This window comes from Carassius auratus, unplaced genomic scaffold (genome assembly GCF_003368295.1).
Source record: "Carassius auratus strain Wakin unplaced genomic scaffold, ASM336829v1 scaf_tig00030202, whole genome shotgun sequence".
NCBI classification, from domain to species: Eukaryota; Metazoa; Chordata; class Actinopteri; order Cypriniformes; family Cyprinidae; genus Carassius; species Carassius auratus.
This window is the reverse complement of record NW_020525836.1, coordinates 848-18,453: the sequence shown is the minus strand read 5'-3', so window position 1 is coordinate 18,453 and position 17,606 is coordinate 848. Positions and strand designations below refer to the sequence as shown.

The window sequence follows — 17,606 nt, the reverse complement described above, 5'->3', positions numbered from 1 at the left end:
AAAAGAAATATTAAACTGTTACTATGCTTCCACTATTCGAGCTCGCTGATTGGTTTAAGAATATACCACCAATTTATCTTAGACATTTTTGCTGCATATGCTACGGAACAACAAATTCAAACATGCATAAATGACTGTTGTGTTTCCTCCTGACTGCTTGCTCCGATGACTATCTACCCACTGCCGAGCTCTGCCTGGATCCGGTTTTCCAGTTTTGCTGAGTGGTGCCAGCCAGAGTTATTTTCTGTTCATTTCCAGTCCATTCCAGTCCAGGGCTGTGCGATTAATAGAAATCGTCATAAAATCACAATTTGAGCATGCACGATTTCTAAATTGCTTTATAGCACAATTTTCCGCGGACCTGAACTCCCGCAGTATGCTATCCGATCCAATCAGAAAGCATTGCACCTAGCGCGAGAACAGAACAGACTGGGCATATGCCTGTAACTCCAGGTTCACACACTGTCTGTGATGCGCCTTTCTTCCGAGCCCATGTTAACAGATCAGAGCATTCACACTGCACGCGGTAAAAGGCCAGAAATAAAAACGTGCAAAATTAATTCATATCTAACACATGAGCATAGAGAGAGTTGTGAGTGTTCAAATCAGTTGCTTATTTTAATGTGATTTCGCGTTATATTTATGCGCTCTCGCTGGTGACCGCATACACATACTGTATATACACACTGCAAACACCTGAGGCACCGCTACAATTAATGAGCTCTATGAACAATGCATGGCAAAAAAGAAAAAAAAAAGTCCCTGGTTTTTTTTTTGCAACAAGTCTATACATTTTGTTACATCTTTACTATAGTGATAATTTTAACTTATGTCTGTTCTAGAGATGTTAAATTTTTTTGATAAAGCTCTAATTGGTTTTCTTTTGGAAATATGTCTCAAATTAATCCTGAATGCATTTATGACTGTAAAAGCATATGTGTCATAATCGCAAAATTGATCAAAGAAAGCGTAATAGTTTTTTTTTTTTTTGTCCATATAGCACAGCCCTAGTTAATTCAATAAATACAGTTAACAATATAGCTTCTGAGTACTAAGTTATTTACCCAACAATAGCGTGGTCAGTTAATTTTTTTGAAGTGGGCCACGCAAACATATGTAAAAATTTATATTACCGCGAGTATAGAGGAGTGTACTTTAGTGGTGAGTGTAGTAGTTGGTCATGAGAATGTTTAGTCGGCGTCGCGAATTAACAATGCGATTGTTTTGTTTGTTAAGACGATTAAATTGGCGAACTTGTTAGTGGAGAGTGGGGCAGAGATTGGTGGTATTTTTATCTCAGTGTTACCTCTTTCTACGTCGCCTAAGAGAGTAACTTTATCATGCCACCGTTTATTACAATTTTTCTCAGTCACTTTGGTGCATTTCTCAAATCAGAAATAAAATTCTCAAAACTGCTTGTACAACCTCCACATCATCTAGTCATTTATACACGTCATAAAACCAGTTTCTTATTCTTTTGAACAAATTGCGATTGCTTTTGTACATTCATGCAATTGATTATGCACATTTATCTGCGGTTTCCTACATTAACAGTTGCTAATGTCATGTTACTCAAAATGTATTACATAGTTTTCTGTGCAATAGTCTTACCGCTCAATATATCTAGTGTTTAATTCATGAATTGTGCAAGTGAATCTTGACTAATGAAGAGAATGTAGATCAACTAATGATAAATCATTTCTCTGAAATTGCTCAAAGGTTCATCTAATGAATCTTCAGTTGGAAAGCATATACTGTATAGACAGAGGACAACACAAGAATTACAAACTCTGAAAATTTACTTATTTCTTTTTACTTTTCTATATCACAATTACATTGTAAAGGTTTTTTACAGTATTTATTTATTACAGTTTTTCTCAGTCACTTTGGTGCATTTCTCAGATCAGAATTGAAATTCTCAAAACTACCTGTTCAATTCTCACATTATTGTGTCACTTGTGCACATCAAAAAAGCAGTTTCTCATTTCTGTGAACAAGTTGCAAATGCTTTGGTACATCCATGCAAATGATTATGTACAATTCTCTGTTGTTTCATACATTATCAGTTGCTAATGTCATGTCGCTCAAAGTGTATTATTTAGTTTTCTGTGCAATAGTCGTACCCCCTAAAACATCGGGTCTTTAGTTCATCGTATAAGTCATTAAATGCGAATCGACTTTTTGTCAATTTGGCATGAATTGTGCAAGTGAATCTTTACTAATGAAGAGAATGTAGATGATAAACCAATGGTAAACCATTTCTCTGAAATAGCTCAAAGGTTCATCTCATGAATCTTCAGTTGGAAAGCATTTCCTGTATAGACAGAGGACAACACAAGAGTTACAAATTCTGAAAATTGACTTATTTTCATCTTTGCGCCCATATTTCTTTTTCCTTTTCTATATCACAATGACATTGTAAAGGTTTTTTGTTTTGGCCAGACCACTAGTAAAAGTGTAACTGGGAATTCAATCCAGTCTCTTTCAGTCAATACCCCACATACAGTAATGTGTAAATGTGTACTTTTGAAATAATTAAATGGCATACATAAGCATATGGCATACTGTTCAGTACAATTACTGTCATCCAAAATGTTGCTATAGTTTACATCAGAACATCCCTCCAGAGTAAACTGTTATATTGACAACATGACTAAACAATTTGACTGTCTTATCCGTACACTATGACACAAGGACTTGACATTCTGATGGCACTGACATGTTCATTGACACAGATATTTACTTTTGAGAGATGAACTAAGGATTTGGAGTAAGAGAGTGGCTTTTGCAGGTTATCCATGGTGTTTTGCTATTTGTACAAATTGTTTTGAGAAATGCACTTACTGTTTTGCAAATTGTGAGTTTGATTCGAGAAATGTATCAAAGCGACTGAGAAAAACTGTAATTTTTTTTTGGTCAGACCACTAGTAAAAGTGTAACTGGGAATTTTATCCAGTCTCTTTCAATCAATATCCCGTATACTTTTGAAATGGATATATGGCATACATCAGCATATGGCATACTGTTCAATACAGTAGTTTACATCAGAACATCCCTCCAGAGTACACTGTTATATTGACAACATGACTAAGCGATTTGACTGTCTTATCCGTAAACTATGACACAAGGACTTGTCATTCTGATGGCACTGACAAGTTCATTGACACATCTATTAATTTTTGAAAGATGAACTAAGGATTTTGAGCAAGAGATTGGCTTTTGCAGGTAATCCATTATGTTTTGCTATTTGTATGAGTTGTTTTGAGAAATGCACTTACTGATTCGAGAAATGTACCAACGCGACTGAGAAAAACTGTATTGTTATTTTTTTGGTCAGACCACTAGTACTGTAAAAGTGTAACTGGGAATTCTATCCAGACTCTTTCAATCAATATCCCACTACAGTAATGTGTAAATGTTTACGTTTGAAATTGATATATGGATGTATAAGCATATGGCATACTGTTCAATACAGTAACTGTTATCCAAAATGTTGCCATGGTTTGCATTAGACTGTCCCTCCAGAGTACACTGTAGGGCTTTCACTAATTTTAATTCGAAAATCTAATTCGACCGAATATCGAATATCATGCAATGTATTCAAATATATTTGAATATCCCCCACCCCACACCACCACCCACCCGTGCATAAAAAAAACCCACCGTAGCCTAATGGAGATTCAATCACATGTATTAACAGTGACAGTCATAAACAGTACTGTCTGGATTATTTTTTTTTTAATGTTTGAAACAACAGGTTATCAATTTGTATGAATATCAGCTGCATATCCCACAACATTAGAGGCTAAAAATGAAAAAAGAAAAAAAATGATTCAGAACATGCACAAACAATAACGTGACAACTTAAACAGCAGCATGAGTAAGGCATATGTGAGCCGTCACGGAAACCAGTGACACAAGTCGGCAGCACAACTTTCAAGAAAAATGAGAAAGAAGCGTTTTTTTTTTTCAAAATTGGTGATTTTCGTTTTTTGCAGAATCTGTTAGTTGATATCACAAAGAAGTCTCTCCGTGTTTGAGATAGCAGTATATGTATATTTAAAAGCGTACATTTTGAGGTTAAAATCGGCTAGTTTTTATGAGATTCTAGCACACAGTTATGGAATGCCAGGTCTGCCAAAATAAAAAATAAATCAATAAATCAATACATAAATAAATATACAAATAAATGTAAAAAAGAATTAATAAATAAATATATATATAAATAAATATATATATATAAATATATATAAATGAATATACATAGAAAAGCAAAAAAACGAAAATAAATAATTATTTATACATTTATTTCCTTATTTATGCCGCCCCCTCCGTGGTAGTAGTACAGCAGCGGCCGGGCCAACCAGTCTATACCATCCGGCCCGAGGGGAAGGCGGGACCAGAGCGTACAGTCCATCGGAACATGATCCGACCTTGCCCAAATTATCCCAGACCCAGGGAGGAGACTCCGAAGCAGCCCGGGCCTGTGGCACCATGGGTGAGTGGATTATCTGTAGTCCCAAGAGAACGGGCGAATGTGCCTGCCCGGGTTGACCCTGTGTCCCTGCCCCGTCGGTCCCAACGAGAGAACCGGGGACGTCCCCCTGCGAGGTACGGGGACTGGACAGGAGAAGGACGTTCTAGGGACTAGAACGGATTGGCGGGGGAGGATGTCACGGAGTGGTTTCGAGGGCGGAACCGAAAGTGAGAGGAGAAGTTCCGCCCGGACCGAAATGTGTAAGCCCTCGTCACTTCCGGAAACTCCGGACGGCCCGAATCAAGGGAAATCTTCAGCAGGTGTGTTCAATGACGTGGCGATCGCAGATGGGGCAGTTTGGATGCTGAAGGGAGTATAAAGAGAGCATTGAGGATACAGGAAGGAGTGTTGTTTTGCTTCCCAAGGAACGCCACGAGGGAGACGGAGTGTTTTGGGCGCTGGAGTAGGGCGAAGCAGATGAGAGCAATTGTGGAGTCACTAAGTGAATTGGAGGATTTAAATACGGCTATTGGGACAGGTTTGCCAAAGTGAAGTTTTGTGGAAAGAAGCCATACTCACCCGTGTCTGTTGTATGAAGGTCCCGCAGGAAAATAGCGCCATTGTGGAACAACGATAACACTTCCGGGTGTCTTTTAAGAAGCTGGGGAGAGAAAGAGAGCGGGAGAAGATCAGTATCACGAAGACTGTGAGTACACTGGATCGTTTACATATCATTGTTCATACTTGGATATGGATAACTAATATTTGCTGGAGTGATTAACAGCTTGTTGAGCGGCCCCATCGTGGAGGACGAGACGAGTGGGTGAGCCGAAGTAAAGTGGGGGTGGACGGATGTTATTTGGCTGTGGCTACACCGCAAAGTTTGGAGCACTTACCGTGCCAGCGACTGTAAACTCCTCCAGGACGAAATCCGACCGGGTGTGGAGTACCGACCTTAAAAATCACTGAAGTGTGTGTAGTGCAGTGGGTGAGTCTGTCTTTGACGTGTGTACACCCGAAGTTTTGCAGTGCTGTGCCGTGTCCCTGTTGTCTGTAGTCGCCCTCCAGGCCGAGGGAAGTTCCTGTTAGAGAGAACGTAGGCTGCCGTGGCGGTGCCCACCTATCCCACCTACGCCCGCCCATAACTCCGTTCCCTGTAGCCAGTCTGAAGGAGGTGAAGTGTGAATGCAAGACAAGGTATTGTGCGGACATTGTGGGGAAAGCTAAAAGCTACTTGAATACGCTCTGTAAGCCCAGCATGAAGATACAGTCACTTTGTTGAATACTTACCCGTCTGCACGGGCTAAAAGCCATTGACCTTGAATACGCTCTGTAAGCCCAGCGTGAAGAGTCAGTCACCTTGCTCAATACCTACCTGTGCTACGAGTAAAAAGCTACTCACTTTGAACACACCAGTGTACGTCCAGGGGAGAGACCCAGTTACCTTGCTACATACTTACCCTTGTTACTTACCTGTGTCCTCAGGGACTTGTGTGTTACCTCGTACTTATCTAGGAGGTCTATTGGGGTAGAGGAGCTGTCCAGACGCTGGTGAAGTAAAACCCGAAGAGCAACGAATATAGGAACAAGGTATTCTTCTCCGTTTCACCCATTACTCATCGTGTGTTTCTGTTGCCTTCAGGAGAAGAGAAGGGCGCCACGGGAAATCAAGCCGATAAGGAAGGATTTAGGATCAGTCAGGAGATTGGTGGGAGTTCTGTGAAAGGACGAAAGAGCCCTTTGCCCCCTCCCCTTGTGATCACTTACCTAACGACCTCCAGATTTCTCAGGCCCAGTCCCCTCCTGACAAGAGACGAAAATCCAATTTTAGATTCCCCTTTCTCCTTCCCTAAATTATCTTTTTTAAAAATTTAAATAAAGTTGTTTTAATTATCCTTAACTCATCTCGTGTGTCTGGTCATTGGGGTGTTCTTGGGACCTCCTCGAGGTGGAAATTAGGAAGGGGCGTGACTCGCAACACCTGTGGTCCGCTCCGACCTGTGACAATACTAGCCCATCAGCTTTTTGTTCGTGAAGAAAATAACAGTACATTTTTGTCAGTTATTTTATCTAAACCGATCGATTAATTTCTTCAAGATTTCAAAATCGCCTACTGATAATGTAGCACTGTAAGATTACATTTGTTTGAATGCATTATTGCTAAAGCGATTGCGTGTGAATGTGCTTTATCTGTTTAAATCATGCTTTAACCTGAAAATAATCAGTAAAAGAAACCGACAAACTCATATAGCCTTTAACATCCCGCTCGACTCTTGTAGTCATTATAACCTGATCAAGCCATAGCTAAATATGTTTAACATGAATTCTTGCTGAATATGCAGTTATATTTAGGGTGACCACCTGCTAATAAGCCCAAGGGGGGACAAGGGGTATGTTTCTGAGGGACAATGTGGGACACAGCCTTGCCCTATTCCCCTAAACATGTGTAATTGCTGATGTATGCTCATGACAGAATTGACAGTCAGATGCACTTCCACTTACGATTTACTTTAGCTAATTAATTTTAATTATTTTGCATTACAATTTATTCACTTTAAATAAATTATAATATAAAATTATAGGATTAAAATTAATTGTAGTTGCTCAACACCACAGGAACAGTTAAAAAAAAGTCTAAACTCACAACTCCAGAGGTTCACGGAAGAGAAGGGGGAGAAAGGATGGTGACCCAGATAGCACAGGTACGTCGCGGAGACGTCTATGAAAGATCGTAGCATCTGGTGAACATCGCATTCGATCGAATGTTTTTAGCTGTTAATGAGCTGTCTCCTTTACCTCTATACGACGTCTATACGACGAATCTTCAACATTTCAAATTACATGCTGCCACGCAGCGCCGATCGGAGCAAGCAGATAAATGAGGAAAACTAGAGTTTTTAAAGCACTGCAATGTCACACAGACGCGACCATTGTTGCAAAGAGCTATTCCAGAAATATAAAGAGGAATATTTTTTTCTGACGGGGATTTGTCAATTCGCCCGCTTCCAGTGTGTGTAGGCGATATCAGTGATTATCTTGCGTTGCATCGCTCCGCTCGCGTCCAACTAGACACATGCATTTATAATAAAATACAAATACAACCATAACTATAAACACACATTAAACACAAACACAAACATTACATGCTTGATAATTTGAGTAACACTTTAATTTATACAATGTCTGTGTGAAGGTCAAAGGTTTGTGTGGTTCTTTGATTCCATTCAATACATTGAAATCAAAGCCATTTTCATATTCTTATTTTCTTCCAAATAATGATGCTCATAATTTCCGATGAGAAAGTAAAAGGTGACAAAGGCATAGAAAACCCTTGATGTTTAACTGAATAAGGAAGAAGCCTTCGGATGAAAACCCTATACAAATGTTAATTTGATTCATATTGCCTCATAGAATTAATGATACTGACAAAAGTCTCATACTTGATTATGACAGTTAATACTCCACTTTATTTTCTAGTGAAAAAAAAATAAACTGAGCCTGTAATAAACTTTAAAACAATCTTTAAATAATAAAACATTAAGGACACACTTTAATCTATTAACTGCTGAAAGCATCGAGGTGGGGGGGGGGCTGACTTTATTCACAACATAACAGAGTACATAATAACTGTCTCAAAAAAAATAATAGAAAGATCTTTATTAGAATAATCCATAACATTTGCAATGGACAAGGTGTAGACTGTGAACTGGTTATGGACTGCACTTAATGAAACTGTTGCAAGATGGATGTGGGAATGATGGAGGGCTATAGGTAGATCTGTGCTAAGGATGTTGTCCTAGGGTGTCTGGTGGAGAAAAGAGGAGGAAAAAAATGTTAGAGCATTTTATAAGGAAATAATGTTACTGAAAACTTACTGTGTAAACAATAATACAATACTGGGCAGTGAACATCATGTACAATGCACACAATACTGTCAACGACCTCTGTACTAGATACTACACAGCTGTGCCACTGAAATCAGATTCATGAACATGATTGTCACAATATTTATTTGAATAATGTTTTTGGGTGAACCATCCCTTTAAGGTCCATGTTTGATAGAGATAATTGCTCATTAAGCAGTATCGCTGTGAAAGCTGACAGTAATTAATAAAACTGAACAAAGTTCTGACTACCATACAATCAAACAGCACAGAGCAACAAACCCAAAGATGAACTGTGTATGTGTGCCCAAACTGTGTGCCCCTACATCCTTCCTGATTTTGTCGTCCAAACAATGTGAAAACTGAAGTCAAAGAAAACAAATATAGTGAATGTATTTATGCAAGTTGTGCTACACATTAGCCAAAAAAAGGGTTAAAATACAAACATGACATTGTAAAACAAAAAAACTCTTTGCTTGCCATTTTAAAGCATAAAACATATAAAAAATCCTAAAAACAAAACACCCATTAAATGTTAACTGTTATGGGGAACATGTATTCACGTTAATATACCTGTATATTCTGAAAATAGTAAATTTAACATAGCAATTGTTTTACGTGTAGTAACTGTAGTAATTACATGTATACTCCTTTACATTTAATGCTCTCATAAATATAACATAGAATATTAAACCTACATTTAAAATAAATATTTTAGTACAACGTAAATTGTAGTCAGAATCATTGCACTCCTATTCTCTTCAATTATTTCCAAAATTAGGCAAGGACTCTACCATCAAATGTAAGTTGTGCTCTGGAGAAACATGACTCAGGTCCACACACATCTGTCAAAGCATCTGTCAGAGCAAACTGCAAATAATATTTCTTTACTGAAGCATTTTCTCCGCTACTTTCAAGTTTTGTACTCTGTATGTGACCCAAATAATCCTATCTACTCCAAGTTATAAAAGATGCTGCTGGTTCAGATTTAACAGAAGACTTTTAATTGTATGGATGTCGCCATCTTTGATAATACTTTACTATACTACTTTCCTTTAATTAGAGCAGCGGTTCTCAGTTCCAGTCCCCGTGCCCACCAGCTCTACATATTTTTGTAAGTCTCTCTTTTTGATTCAGATAATCAGCTCGTTAGAAGAGAGCTCTGTGCATAACCTGTGTTCCCATTGACATGGTCCCTACAAAGTGTTCATTGCTCCCTACTCCTTTAGCAGGGGATATCTGTTGAAGTTTAACTCACTTCAAGAACATTCATTCATGGATTTGTGCTGCACAACATATTCACACACAGACAAGTGTGACTTCATATACCTCTGTAAATAAATACAATTTAAATACTGCTTGACTTTAGTTACTTGTTCATATAGTTACTTTTTCACACAGACAGCAATCGAAACACTATTGTAAGCAGTTGTGTGCAGAGAACATTGAGACTCACATCTGTAAGTAGATGCGGAAAATAAAAATAAAGAAAATAAAATGTGGCATTTTATCAAATTAATCTAGAACATTATTTAATTAAGATAATTGGTTGCAGCCTAAAAATTACCCATTCAAATATAGACAACAGTGTGCTAAACAACTGTTTACATATAGGAAGAGTTTTGGTGGTGAACAGTGGGAGAAAGATCCTCACCCAAAGTTTGGCCTGTAATATCCACAGCTGGTGCACCCAGAGGTTCTGGTGAGCTGGCTGCAGAATGAAGGAGATCCGCTCAAAATCTGCTTTACAACATAAAATCTTGGTTATATGAGGTAATTCTTCTTGAGTGGTCTAATGGTACTCAATGGAAGTTTGTTTGACACCCCCAAGTTGTTATGGTATACAAAAATACAGTCAACATTGTTGAAACAACAACAAACAACAACAACAAAAAATATATACCTGAAAGAGGAGTTTGTGGGAGAAGAGACAACTAGATCTGTATAGATTAGATCATGGTGGTCTCCATAAATAGACCGGTTGCAAAAGACTGGATGATGGAAGGACTACAGCCAAACATCAGGACAGAAGTCTGCATGAGTCGGGTAAGCAGAATAGATTGCACTGTAAATAAACATCATTAAAACAAATGGTAAAGTCACTAAATTAAATCCCTATAAATCAAAGCAATTTTGAACTAACTATATGACATTATCACACACACAGGTTTTTTTAAGAGCTATAACTTGAGTCTCTTTGTTTATATTTATGCGTGTTATGAGAAATCTGGCAATCAGAGATGCAGGATGCTAGTTTTTATTTTTAAATTACCCCTTCAATGTCTTCATTAAGAAATGTTCAAGAAAATGTCACTTTTATAGCAAAAGGCAATAAATATCATTATTATTATGATTATTCTCTATATTGCACAAGGCTGAGCGAAAAACCTTGTGCATAATGTGCACATGCATGTCTTTAGGTCACAAGGTTTGGAATTTTATGGATTTATAGTATTGCATACATTTACATTTCTAACAATTATAGAACATAAAATAATATTCTTTGTTTTTATTTATTTTGCCATGCGTTTAACATGACGTGTATCGCAGTTGATTTGGGATCAAATTTGTTTGTTGCTAACTGAACATGCACCGCGGTTGGTTCCAAAACGCGTTGCTTCAACATATGGTCGGTTAAAACTGTTTAAAATTAGTTCACTATTAAAAACCTTTCAACAATCTCACCAATGACAAACATACTATCATAAATCTATACATTTCCACCTTTCATACTTTACCTCTCAACCATAACTCCTCCACATCTTGCCCTGAGGACTTCTTCATCCCTTGGCTCATTGGCGACTCGCGCGCGTACATCGCCACCTATGGGGTTGCCCAATTTATAATAATAAAAAAAGGAACTCTCAGTCTGGGAAGAAAATAAAGAAGTAAAACAAAAAATTATATGGTTATATTTTTGGTAACACCATTGCTTTGAATATAATAGGAAAACACTGTTATTATTATTATTATTATTATTATTATTATGTTTAATGCAAAGTTAACGCTGTGTGTCATTATATCATTGTACATAAAAAAAAATATAAAAAAAGAAAATAATTATTTTTCTTAAAACTTAAATTCTTACTCGCGTGCCAAGCCCGCGAAACCGGGCAGCGGGCCTATATAAGCAGGGGTCTGTGCCCACCGCGCGCACAGCCTGACTCAACTTTGAGTGACATCCCCAGCAGTGCGTTTCCCTGAGGTAAATCACTTTTTACTTAACCTATTTAGTGAAATGACTTTTTAAAAGTATGGACCGACAACAAAAGTAAATTACATTTAAAACTATGAAGAAAGAAAGTAATAAATTGTAATTATAATAACAATCCGTCTGAGGGAACAGTTCGTTTTTCTGAGGGTTATACTACTAAAATAAATAGCAGACGTTTTAACTCATGAAACCAGTTAAATTGTAGTAAAAATTGGACTTATAGAAATTTTTCTTTTCCGTTAATTGTATCACATTTCACGAAGACGATTTTCAGTCGTTTAATATATAGTTACAGGCCGCTCATCAGCGCCGTTAAACACCGAAATGCCGTTACATCCGTGTGACGTCATTGCTGATAGAGCCAATCCGCTCCGTTTGAGAGACGCTCTTTCATTTTAGAGTTATGTCATGTTAACATTACTTTAAAAGAGACCAATCATACAATTATTCTTAATAATATCTTCATTATTCACAATTGTATGGAAAGTAGTGCGTGTCACTTGTCAGGTTTAACCGCGAGCGCGTAAACCCTTTCTCTAACACACGCTGGCGCGTGCACTTAGAGAGAGAGCGAGAGAGAGACAGACAGAGAGAGAGAGAGATAAAACTCATAAGCCTTGACACCTTTATAGGAATCGGTGATTCTCAAGAATGAAAATGCATTTTTACTTTGGCTTATTTGTTAGTGGGCTGTAAGGTCTCATCAGAAACATTGCTCTGCATTCTTCTTCTTATCATGCTTTATCAAATAATATTATACATATCCATCAGAGACTATAAACTTTGGGATTTAATAGACTACAGTTAAATTAATTATCTTCTCTCTCTTTTTCAGTGTCGATTGCCGTCTTATTGTTGTAAGTGGAGTCAACGCCATTTCTTATTTGCCAGATTTATCACAACATGTTTAATCAATAATCACTGATGAAAGTGAAAACATAATGTGTACAGATACATCTCACTCGTATGCGTTGTTCTTTTTCTCTCTTTTCTTGTTTGTCTACAGTAGCTACATACACCACAACGGCTCTTTTAAGAGCCACATCTTGAGAACGTCTTTGACTTTGTAAGTATATATTTTAAATGACCACTCAGTATTTGGGTTTAGATCAATTACAACAACATCATACAGCATGTTAGTAATGTCTTAATGAAGACATTAAAGGAATACATAAAGGAATAAAAATAAAAAAAATATTAAATGCATGTATGAATGAAATGGAAACAAAACTAGCATTGTGCATCTGATTTGCCAGATTCATCATAACATCCTAATTAATCAATAACCACTGATGAAAGTGAAAACATTTTAATGTGTACAGACATCTCACTCGTATGCGTTCTTCTTTTTTGTCTACAGCAGCTACATACACCACAACGGCTCTTTTAAGAGCCACATCTTGAGAACATCTTTGACTTTGTAAGTATATATTTTAAATGACCACTCAGTATTTGGGTTTAGATCAATTACAACATCATGCAGCATGTTAGTAATGTCTTAATGAAGACATTAAAGAGATTCTTACATACATAAATACTAGCATCCTGCTAGTCTCTGATCTCTGATTTGCCAGTTTCATCATAACAATTGATTTTTGATACCAGGAATTCACATTTTTAAACGGATAGTTCACCCAAAAATGTTAAATCTGTCATTAATTACTCAACCTCCACGTCATTTCTATTTTCGAAACACAAATTAAGAAACAACACACGGCTGGCCCTCTACCTGAATGTTTTCATGGATCTTCACAGTACAAAGAAATAAAAACCTGCTCTTACACTCTTAAACTGGACCAGGCCAACAGTTATGTTTACATTGATGGGAAAGTTGCAAAGCTGCAAAATATAATTTCAGCGAAGGATGACATTTACGTGGCCTACACTACCTTCAACAATCATGAACCTTTTTTTGATTATCCCCTTCCATCCTCAGAGCTTGGTATTCATCTAGTTCATGGCATCTCAGGACCAACACATTTCTGCAAGTTTGAGAACATTGAGGCGAAAGCTTTCTTAGTTCCTTATGACCGTAATTTTGTTTCAGTCCCTCTTTTACACACACACTAATTATTTTTATTTTTTTTGGACTTGCTACTTTTATTTTGGGTAACTGAATCATGCATATGAACAACTGAAATGTAATAAGAATCGTTACACTTTATGGGGATTTAGGTTGTTCCAGCTAAAATAAAACAACAACAAAAAGAACATGTACCTGATAGTGGAGTTCGTCGGAGAAGGGAGTACCGGTCCTGTAGCAAAGTCCTGGTACTCAGATGGCCACTCATGGTGGCCTCCATACAAAGACTTGGACCGGTTACTAAAGAGCGTCAGGTTGATGGAGGCACCACAGCCAGATAAGGGTTGGACCAAGCATCAGGCCAGGATTCTACATGAGTCGGGTAAGCAAGTTAAAATACACTTTAAATATACATTAAAACAGATGACAAAATTACTAATACATGATATTCCACAGCTTAAGGTTTTCATGAATTAAGTTCACATACTTTGATAATTTCAGCATCATTTGACAACATTTCCAAAAAATGGAAAAGGGCATGCTACACTTCTGACATCTCAGAATCTGAAAATTCTATAAAAAGAATTCACAAGTAAGTTGTAAAAATACATATTTCACTTTAAAAAGATACATTGAAAAGTAATTTCAACAAACAGTAATATTCAGTCTTCTGAAACTATAGAAAGTTTATGTGAGTAACAGATAAATTTATTTACTTATAATCTTGAATTCAGCCCTACCTTTTCACTCACAATTAGTAACCAGCCATGTTCAGTTTCTAATGCAGGGCTCGACATTAACGCTTTTCAGCTTGTCCGGGACAAGTGGATTTTGTGAAGGGGCAAGTGAAAGAATTGTACTTGACCGACAGGACAATTAACCTCATTAAAATTTGAATAAACAATAACTAGGGCAGCACGGAAACTTTGGCAAGAATGACTCTGATTGTATTACTTTCAGTGTAAGCTCTGGTTAAGGTCACATAAGTTGAGGCTCGTACAGCCTGTCTGACTCGTGGAGAAATCAAAACTATAAGCGCAACAGCACACACAAAGAAACAAATGTGAACAAACATAAATATTGTAATTCCATCAGGTGCGTGATTTCACATAGAGCAGCTGTTACTACACAGAGCCGTTGATCACAGACATGCTGTGCAAATCCTAGCATATAATGAACTTGGATTTGCGCAGCTTGTCTGTGAACCATGGCTCTGTGTAGTAACAGCTGCTCTATGTGAAATCACGCTACTGATGAAATTTACCGCTGATTAGAGAACCAGCTTTACTGAAGAGATGTGCATTAATCATCGGCCGATATATATCGTGCACCCCTATTTAACAAAGTCTATACTAAAATTATTTTAGTCCACCAACGTTAATCCAGTCATTTATCTCCGGTCTGGTTTAATTGTCGGACTAAAACCACAGATTTTGCGATATGATTGGTCAGCCTGCATGTCAATCAAACTTTCTGCAAAGGGTCAATTTTGCCAATTTTTTTGCCACATTCACGTAAGAAGAGCTTTTTTATATATATTTTGGCCTTTTCCTAACCTTCCTGGGTTATTGTACGGTGTCAGAAAACCTGTATATAGACCACAGAAAGTAGTATGCACCCTTTTTGGAGTTTGAATTGGAAAAGGAAATTACACCGTATTTGTTGCTTTTTTTTGTTTTTGATTTTTTTTTAATTGACAAACATGCTAGTTTATTACCTATATAATCCATTTTTGTAAAATAATCTAATTCCCTGATTTTGCTCTTAGAAAGAAAACATTCTCATCAGATGATGAGCTTCATGAAACCCCCAACAAAAAAGTTAAAATGAATAGAGACAAAAATCCACCTACACCAAAAATCCAGCCCGCACCAAAAGTCCCGCCTGCACCAAAACCTCCAGCACCTCTAAAATACATCAAGACAAAAGGTAAACATACAATAAAACAGTTAAATGACTAAGGCATAATAGTGTGTGACTGCTGAGTGCTATTCTTTTTCAGGTCCTGTTGTACGACCTCTGCTTACAACAAGCAAAGCAGTGAACTCTTTCAGCAATTGTGAGTTTTAAATTGAGAAAACTGATATTTGTGGATGTTTTGTTCCATGCTCAAGAATGTTCCTTAGCCATGGTAAGATCAATGTATAGCACAGGCTCTCGTGATTTGTTGGTTTACGTCACTTCTCTTTTTCAGCTTCACCCAATTCTGTTGCTGTTTTAACAGTTTGGACAGAACTACTATCATTACATTCATAACTTGAGGATTTACATACTAATGATGATTTAATAATAAACATTTGGTTGCCAATTAGAAGTGATAGCAATCTCAAGCTTTAGTAAGGCTTTGTGTAGTACAAAATCTTGTTTTGTGAGGCAGACATAACATCTACATACCAATTCTTTCAACAGCATTTGTTAATCACCACCAAAGAGCCATGGAGAAGCCAGAGCAGGCCCGTTTTGAGACTTTCCCCAGCTGTCAAGGTAACAGGCTCTACATGAGTACTGTAAACACAATGTAAAAGCTGTAAATTCACTGCATTTATGACAACTCAAAAGCCTGACTCCATAACAGGGTGGGTCAAGTTTCCGATTGCTGAATAAATAGATGACATGCAGTTTGTAAACTTATTATTCAAGTTGATTTTCTGATCATATTTTTATTCCTTTAATGAATAAAAACCAGCCATTAAAATTAATGTGTCTTGTAAAATTATTTAAATTTACCAGTTCCATCATTCTCAGCTCCAGATGTTCCCATGAGCTTCTCCCAGGCAGATGAGCCACAAGATCATTGGGGTGAACACTCACCTGACATTCAAGGTAAAAAAACAAAAAAAAATTAGTATTTGGTAAAAGAAAACAAAAAGGACAATTACTGTACACACACAAGGTAATTCAGCATGTTATGTACAATCTGTCAGAGAATGCATTTTCTTTGCTGGGACCTTCAAGTTCCAAGCAAGAAAGAACACAGCGTAAGTTGTATGACTCACTTTTGGTAAATACTGTAGGATTTCATCTAGGTTTACTATAGAAAATGTGCTCTTGTTTAAAGCAAAAAATTTAAAGCTAAATAAGCTAAAATACAAAGAAATAGAGAGCACAATTCAGTTGAAGCAGCAGAATGAGTACCTTTTGTAATGTCAATGAGCTTCTCTCATTCAGACCGCCAGCTGGAAACTTGGGAAGAACACCCATCTATCACTCAAGGTAAAAAACATTAGTTAGTATATGGAGGAAATCAAAAACACAATTGCAAATGAGTCATGGCCTAACACAACCTAATACAGTTTTTTTCACTTTTTCTAATTAGAGAACAAATTCTCTGCCTTGAGACTCTCTCAAGACCAAAGACTATCAAACACACAACAAGGAAGAATGCAAAGTAAAAAAAATAAAAAAAGTCAATTTCAGTCATTACTAGGGTATCACTAAAAGGGGTCATATGCTATTTTAAAGACCATTATTTTGTATATTTGGTGTAACAGAATATGTTGACATGTTTTAATTTTGAAAAAAACCATTTTTCAAATACTGTACATTATTGTAGTTCCTCTATGTCCCGCCTCTCTCAAAAACGTCATTTTCAACAAAGTCCCTCCTTCCGTCAAGCACAGGCTGCTCTGAATGGCCAACTGACCCAATGCATTGTTATTGGGCGAACATCGCAAGCACTCGTCGGAAATGCAACGCCCCTTTCCATAATTGCAAGCTTCATCTTTCAAAGTAAATATCAAGACTGTTAATAATGTCCTTCGTTTTACCATCAGTTCAAGCCCGAAAGGGGAACAGAGTCACGTGACAGACACAGTGATGATGCAGTACACAAGCCACGGTTAAGACAGCTTATGTGCTATGATTTCTGACAGTCTGTTTACTCTGCTGTGATGTTACCCTCACACACACACGTAGTCACACAACATGTTGCTCTACGCTGCGCAAAACTCTGCATTTGAACAGTCAATAGCAAACACTTAAACTATTAAGAAAACATACTTAAAGTAG

The 17,606-nt window shown here is 37.2% G+C and overlaps 2 long non-coding RNA genes across 5 annotated transcripts; one reads left to right on the top strand and one right to left on the bottom strand.

The window, feature by feature from the left end:
- Window positions 1-7,627: 7,627 nt before the first annotated feature.
- On the bottom strand, window positions 7,628-13,957 carry LOC113080056 (uncharacterized). 4 transcript variants are annotated; one of them, XR_003281797.1, is made up of 5 exons: window positions 13,794-13,957; window positions 11,100-11,184; window positions 10,265-10,426; window positions 10,016-10,101; window positions 7,628-8,282 (listed from the first exon to the last, which is right to left on the bottom strand). It is a non-coding gene; the product is annotated as an uncharacterized LOC113080056 (long non-coding RNA). The 4 variants fall into 4 exon arrangements; XR_003281799.1 differs by having other exon boundaries at window positions 10,265-10,394; XR_003281798.1 differs by lacking the exon at window positions 11,100-11,184.
- On the top strand, window positions 10,354-13,530 carry LOC113080057 (uncharacterized). The gene is made up of 4 exons (XR_003281801.1): window positions 10,354-10,407; window positions 12,411-12,432; window positions 12,582-12,641; window positions 12,936-13,530. It is a non-coding gene; the product is annotated as an uncharacterized LOC113080057 (long non-coding RNA).
- Window positions 13,958-17,606: the final 3,649 nt, after the last annotated feature.